Source organism: Pipistrellus kuhlii, unplaced genomic scaffold (assembly GCF_014108245.1).
Source record: "Pipistrellus kuhlii isolate mPipKuh1 unplaced genomic scaffold, mPipKuh1.p scaffold_m20_p_40, whole genome shotgun sequence".
Lineage (NCBI taxonomy): Eukaryota > Metazoa > Chordata > Mammalia > Chiroptera > Vespertilionidae > Pipistrellus > Pipistrellus kuhlii.
This window is the reverse complement of record NW_023425541.1, coordinates 1,776,669-1,784,476: the sequence shown is the minus strand read 5'-3', so window position 1 is coordinate 1,784,476 and position 7,808 is coordinate 1,776,669. Positions and strand designations below refer to the sequence as shown.

Genomic DNA, 7,808 nt, shown 5'->3' with positions numbered 1-7,808 from the left:
TAAGTACATCTGCTGTTCTCTCATTCTTGGTAGGTTGGCCTTATGTAGTAGGTATCCTGAGGGACCCAGTGGCACAGTCTCCTTGATCACTTGAGCAGGGTGCTTTAGGAATGTCCCTTGCGTGGATTATGTGAGCTTTCATTATGTAATTTAATATTTTAAATATTTTATTTTATTTTTTCCATCATCATTTATCCCCTTATGCCTCCACTTATCTCTCCTCACCCCCACAATTACCAGGTTGTTGCCCATGTCCATGAGTTCTCCCTCTTTGTAATTGAATCTTGATTGGCCTATTCATGCATGGAATTGAGCTTAAGGCTGACTGACTGTGAAAACTGAACTTAACAACAGTACACGAACTTTTGTGCAGGCGCTAGACGACCCAAAGCCCAATTCACCTCAACAGAGTATGTTATCTCCCAAGACTTCCCTTTAGATATGCCACTTATGAAGCTAATTTGAACCTGCTCTGATGTTATCTGAATCTGGACACTTGATATTTATGTTCTGGAACTTTTTGTTAGGGACTTTGGTGCAGGTCAGTGTCAGATAGCACTGCCTGTGACTTGTCCTGGGCACACTGGGTGGAGTTACAAAGAGATCCACAGTTTGTGTTTGCCTCTTCTGGGCCTTGGTGTGTGGGGGACGTACCCAGCTGTGTGCCAAAGTTGGCTTCCACCAGCACTAAGCTCGGGGACAGGTCAACAAAAGGCCCAAGACACCCCAAGGTCTACCTCCACTTGCTGGCTTCCTATTAGGCTCAGTCACTGAAAGAGCCTCTGGAGGACTTGAGTTACATGAGTAGGTTCTTAGTGAGTGATCCAGGTAACTGTAAGTGGTGTTCAAAAGAGTGGAACAGGTTCAAACTTGGTTCTAGTTCTGGGTCTGAGGTGATTCAACAAAAGTCTCAGTGTATAACAAGTCTAGCTGATCCCTCCTGGGTGATCTCAGATTTTTATGGTAGGGTGAGACCAGCAGAGTTTATCAGGCAAAAAGAGACCAAGATTTGGTTGTGTGAAAGGAAGGTTCTTTACTGGTTGGGCATGTAAGGGGAAAAATGGCCCTTATCTTGGAGCTACACAACTTAGTCCACCCCAGATTCTAACAGGAGCCCAAGCCCAGCAGGGTGGTGCTGCCAGGAGCCTGGAAGGTGAGGTTAGTGGATCTCCTGTGAGTGGAAGGCACCAGTCAGGTTCATTGGAAAGTGAGAGAAGTAGCCTTCACCCCAAAGCCATCCAAGTTAGTCACTGACAACCCCTGAGTTTGCTTAGACCTCTACACCCTGGCCCAGGCAGCTGACTCCTCAGCAGGGCATGAACTCTGTAGGGTTTGGCAATAGGGAGTGAAGAGGGTGGAGCTATTGAATTTCCCTAGGCTGATGCCATAAGGGAAGGGGAGTGCTACAACCACAAAAGATGGTTTCTGTGGTGTGGGAGAGGGATTCAGTACAGGGATTCTGGCAGTTTTCTCTTTTCCTCCCCAGAGCCACAAACCCCAGTATTTCCTCATACAACTATAGTTTGGTCCACCCTCTCTCTGCTAGAGTCCATAAGTGGCTGTGAACTAGATTTCATGCACTGTCCCTTTTAGAGGGTGCCTGTTTCTCTAGTAGACTACCATCTCTCTCTGGCCAATTGAATTTCCACTGATTTTCATAGTCAGATGTTAAGTGAGCACCTCTTCCTGGCTCTGGTATTCTGGGCTGAGGAGCCTTGAATGGGATTGAGCCCCATACACACCTATAGGGGAATGTTTGCAACTGAGATTTCTGGAATTTCTCCTTCTACCCTTAGAAGCAGAGCCAGTCCTTTTTAGTTTCTGCTAGTTCCACTAGTCTCTGTGTAACTCTTTCTGTAAATCTTTGATTATAAGACATATTCAGCTAGTCTTAAATTGGTTATTCAAGTTGATTGTTCTATAATTTAGTTGTAATTCCAGTTTGGTCCTGGGAGTAGGTGAGTGGACCTTGCTCTTACTCTGCTGCCATCTTAGATCTCTAGTTTGCATTTTTAGTAATAAATATTTCTAAATTAAGGCATGCACATTTTTTAGACATAATGCTATTGTACACTTATGAGACTACAGTATATTGTACACACAAGATTTATATGCACTGGAAAACCAAAAAGTTCATGTTACTCACTTTATTGCAATGTTTGCTTTATTGTGGTGGTCTGGAATCTAACTTACAATATCTTGAAGATATGACTGTATATGCAATAGCACCAAAAATAAATGATGTTATTGCAAAGGAACAGTCTCAGTGAAAACTTCCGAAAAGGTCTTGTATTAATTATTTCAGTTGTTGATTTGTAACTTCATTCATTTATCTTTCTACCTTTCAAAAAGTTATTGAGCCCTCATCAGCAAATATGTGGATTAAAAAACTATGGCACATTTACACAGTGAAATACTGCACAGCTGTAAAAAAAGAAAGAATTATTATCATTTGCAACAGCATGGATGTACCTGGAGAGCATTATGCTAAGTGAAATAAGCCAGTTAGAGAAAGATAAGTATCATATGATCTTACTCATTTGTGGAATATAATGAACAACATAAACTGATGAATAGAAATAAATCCAGAGACATAGAAACATTGAATAGACTGTCAAACCTCAGAGGGAAGGTAGGGGAGGCGGGTAGAGATCAACCAAAGAACTTGTATGCATTAAAGCATAACCAATGGACACATAGCAGGGTAAACTCCTGGGCTGGGGGGCAAGGACAGGCTGGGAGAGGTCAATGGGAGGGAAAGGGGACATATGTAATACTTTCAACAATAAAGAATTAAAAAAAAAATAGTGGGCACTGGCCCTAGGTACTCAGAGCTCACATATCTTTCATTAACTCTGAACTAATGAATGCTTAGGAGTCCAAATCCAGTAGGCAAACCTGACAAACATCTTAACCTTTCTTTTTATATAGTTCAACTGTGTCAGTTTAGGACTGTTGTTTTTCCTGTATGAACATATCTCAAATTAATTGTAGGAATATAGGCTTGGATTGACTTAAATATTCTTTATTGCAATGGGCACTGAAATACAAGCTTCCACAAAGGACTCCTTTGCAAATCTCTAAAATTTATAGAAATAATAGTTGAGACACTAAGTCCATGCCTGAGCAAAATAAGCTGCCCTTAGCAATGTGGCAAATTACTATTAAAAAACTGGCTACTAAGAGGAAAGAAACTGGTAGTCCAGAGGAGCTACATGACCTAAGTGTCACTACTACCCACTAGAACTTTATACCAAAGGCCTTAGTCCTATAACACCTGGTGTGATACTCCTAATTTAGCAGAGCTCCATTTGGTTTAATCCCCAGTCTTCGGAAAGTTGTGGAGATTATCTTTTCTCAGCTTCTATAGCTGACTCAAAAGGTCAGAACTAGAAGACAGTTTTGAGAATACCTAGTTCAACCTATTCATTTTTCAGAAGAAAAAACTAAAGTCCAGAAAGGCTAATTATCATGCCCATCAAGTTATGAATTAATTAGACTAGAACAAATTCTGCTTCCCTTCTTTCACCACAATATACATTAGTATGAATACTAATGTATATCTATAGATACTAATAATATACATTAGTATAGATACACTAACTTATGTACCTATACTTGACAATCAAAAGCATTTTCAAAACATAAATTACTTTTCTTTTACTTCTGCTGAACCAAAAGCAGAAAATAGGAAATTAGAAATCACTGACTTTGCTTCTGACATCTAGTTCAATTTTAAACCAATCCCCAATAATTTTCCTAGTTTGTACTCTGTCTTTAGGTAGCCCTCCATTTTCCCCCCAGTTTCACTCCAGTATTCAACTAGCTGATTATAAATCCTCACCTTACATTGACTGTTTCAGAATCCCATCACCAAAAGGATCTGTATAACTGATTTTAATTCTTCAATTAGTAACATTTATTTCTAAAGAACCATCTGCTAACCTGTCCCTTAAATGCACTTAATAATTTTGAAATTTGATGGAGAAATGAAAAATTTCTAGTACAAATAATTTCTACATAAAGCTACTGATTAAGGTCAAAACCCACTGGCAGAACTACCACTTGACTTCTGAGGACCACACCAACCTCTGAGGAGATGATCAGTCCTATTCTGGCCAATTCAGGGCTTTCTTTTTGCAGATTCTAGTGGGACCAAAAACTTGTTATCAAAGTAATTTGTTCCTCCAAAAATGTATTTTGGGGAAGCTAGAGAACAAAATTCTGAGAAGAGCTTGCTGGAGGAATAATTGGTTTAAGTTATGGCTAATATAATTGCTGTTTTGAATTCCTCTCCTTAAAATATCATGGTAGAGATTTTAAAATCCTCAAGAAGAGGAGAAACCAAGATGGCAGCATAGGTAAATGCATGTACTCATCTATAATGAGAGAAATAAAGAAGAAAGTATATCACAACTGGTAGAAGGGGTAGAAGTGTGGAACAAGCTGGTCCAACACCCAAGTGTGCCATTTTTCTTTAATCAGAAGGGATATTTCTGCAGCAGAATCTCCAAAACTCTCCACAATGAAGTACAAGGGGTCCCAATCCCACACAGACCCTCAGCTCAGGGTTCCACAACTGGGAAGAGAAGTCACCATAACTTTGGACTTTAAAAAGCAGCAGGGATTGAGGCTGAGGGACACAGAGGCTGCTGGAGACTCAGGTGGTCCTCTTAAAAGGCCAGTGCACAAACTTACTTGAACTTGATCCCTCTGACATCCAGCGCTGGGGCAGCAACTTGAAAGGAACCAAGGACATTCAGGCAGCATAGAGGGCTGCCTGGGAAGGCACATGGGCAATTTTCCTTAATTATTGTCAGCTGAACTCAAGGCGTAGGCAGAGCCACACCTTGGGAACATGTTTCCCCAAGATGGTGGACATGTCGTCATCTTGGCCTTCATATCAGCCCAGGTGTCAGCAGGGATGGGACTAGATATGTAAATCCAGGCATTATAGGGCCTACTTAAGAATGCAAATAAGTTGGTGTTACTTCCTGGTATTGAGGGTATAAAATAAATGCATTGGGAGGGGTTGTCATTGTCTTCTTGCCTCCCCAGCAGACAATATGGCGGCTCACTCAGCTCCCAGATTGAAATCTATCTCTGTGCCTTCTCTCTTTATTTCTAATATTTCTCAACCCCCGGCCACCTTCACTTAGAACCGGTTTGTTTATCTCTCTTTCTGTGCGGGATGCAGAAAAGAGATCCCCACCATGTCTGGCCCCCACCACATCAGGCCCCCGCAATGCAGGAACTAGATTTTCTGGCATTGGAGCAAGAATTTAGGGGTGGATTTATCACAGACAAGAGTGCTTACAGGGTTCATTGTTTCTCTGATGAGACCTCCCCATTTTCAGAACTGACTGGCAGCCATCTCTGAGTCTCCATCAGCCTGCTCTAGTGATTCCCTGAGACCCCTCTCTATCCAATTTGAAGACCCACCCAACCTGTGTGCAGTGGCTTTTCCATATGAATGGCCTGTCCATGTTCAGGCTCCAGACTTTGTTAAAATCTCTCAAACAAGCTGAAGCTGGGTCAGGGGCCCCCAAACCTATCAATAAAAGGCCCAAGATCAAGCACTAGCAAGGCCCTGCCTTGCTTCACAGCTGGGCTTTGCCTGAGCACTTCCAAACCTGAAACAAATAGGAGGAATCTGAAGATCTCACCATAGCTCCTGCTGGGTGGCCCCAGGAAGTGGCTGATTATGCACCCTCCCCACCCCTGGAGACCCAAGAGTCAGATCACCTGCTGGACAGCTTCAAACCATATCAGATTACAACTTTACATATCCACAATTGACACTCTCAAGGGGCATACTTGAACACCAAAGACCCACTGAAGCCAGTCCTGCTCCATAGGGGTGTCCCCTGCACAGCTGCTCTTCCACTGTAGTCACAGCTGATCCTTACAGCCAATTGGCCTGGAGGTCAATTCCTCCCAGTGACAACAACGGCAATCAAGTCTCAACTACAACAAGGTTGTGCACACAGCCCACATAGGGGCACACCGAGAGTGCCCAGCTCAGGTGACTAGGGAGGCTGAACCACTGGACCCTATAAGATGCCTACTACACAAAGTCACTCTAACAACTCCAGGAAACATAGCAGCTCTTCTTAATACATAAAAACAAACACAGGGAAGCAGCCAAAATGGGGAGACTGAAACATGTCACAAATGAAAGAAATGAAAACAAGGAAACTACTGGATACAGAGTTCAAAACAATGGTTATAAAGTTACTCAAGGATTTTAAAGAGAGCTTCAAGGGACATAATAAGAAATTCAAGGGACTCAGGGAGACTTTCAGGAACTTTGCAAGGGAACCAAGATGATAGCATAGGAAAATGCATGCACTTTCCACTTCCCACAACCACATCAAAATTACAATTAAAATACAAAATAAGCATCCTCCAGAACCACCTGAAATCTGGCTGACTTGAAGTTCTACAACCAGAGAAATAAATAATAAAGCACATTGGGAGTGGTAGGAGAGTGTGGAAGCATGGAATGGGCTGGAATGACACTCACGTGTGCCATTTTCTTAAACGGGAGGAACATCATCTCTACAGAGGCCACTGTTGAGGAGCAAGGGATCCCAGCCCACATCAGATCCCAAGCCCAGGCTCCCCGATCTAGGAAGAGTAAGTACACAACTATGGGCTATAAATATGAAACTATGGGCTGTAAAAACCAGCAGGTATTGGGATCCAGTGACATAGAGGCTTCTAGAGATTCAGCTTTTCCTCTTAAAGGGCGAGAACATGAACTCAGATTACAAGGTCCTGCTTACTCTGAGCTCAAGCACCAGGATGAGGCTCTGGGGGACCCAGACATATATGAGGAACTGGATTGTATGGCATCAGGGAAGTAACTTGGGGGTGACTTTTTCACAGATGGAGGTGCTAGCAGAGGTCATTGTTCTTATGCCTCATGACTGACTGGCAGCCAATTCTGTTTGCTCTATCCTGGTTATTCCCTGAGACCCTGCCCAATCCAATTTGCAGCAGCTTTTGAATATGAATAGCATGACCAAGCTCAGGCTTCAGACTTTGCTAAAATCTTTCAAACAAACTGCACCTAGGTCAGGGAGGCCCAAACTTATCAATAAAAGGCCACTTTACTACACAAAGCTACTGTACCAACTCAAGGAAACAGAAGCTGTATGCAATACATAGAAACAAACACAGGGAAGCAATCAAAATGTGGAGACAAAGACACATGTCACAATTGAAAGAAATGGAAGAAAGCAAACTACTGGTATAGAGTTCAAAACTACTGTTATAAGGTTACTTAAGAATCTTCATGAGGCCTACATGGAACTTAGTGAGACTTTCAAGGATCTTAGTAAGAATGCCAAAGACCTGGAGAAGGACCTGTCAGAAATTAAGCATACACTGACTGAAATAAAGACTAATTTACAAAGATCCAGCAGTAGATGAGAGGATTCTGAGAATCAAATCAATGATTTGAAATATAAAACAAAAAACACCAAATCAGAAGAATAAAAATAAAAAATAAAAATATGAAGATAGTATAAGGAGCTTCTGAGACAACTTCAAGCATACCAATATTTGCACTATGGGTATGCCAAAAGAAGAAGATAGAGAGCAAGACATTGAAAACCTGTCTGAATAACTAATGACATAATACTTCCCCTCTCTGGTGAAAGAAATAGACTTACAAGTCCAGGTAGCACAGAGTCCCAAACAAGAGGAACACAAAGAGAACCTCACCACTATACATCATAATGAAAATGTCAAGGGCTAACCACAAAGAGAGAATCTTAAAAATATCAAGAGAAAAGCAGTTA

At 41.8% G+C, this 7,808-nt stretch overlaps 1 long non-coding RNA gene across 1 annotated transcript; it reads left to right on the top strand.

Annotated features, from left to right (window-relative positions):
- The first annotated feature begins 781 nt into the window (after positions 1-781).
- Positions 782-7,733, top strand: LOC123651249. The gene is made up of 3 exons (XR_006739839.1): positions 782-795; positions 1,215-1,216; positions 7,366-7,733. It is a non-coding gene; the product is annotated as an uncharacterized LOC123651249 (long non-coding RNA).
- Positions 7,734-7,808: the final 75 nt, after the last annotated feature.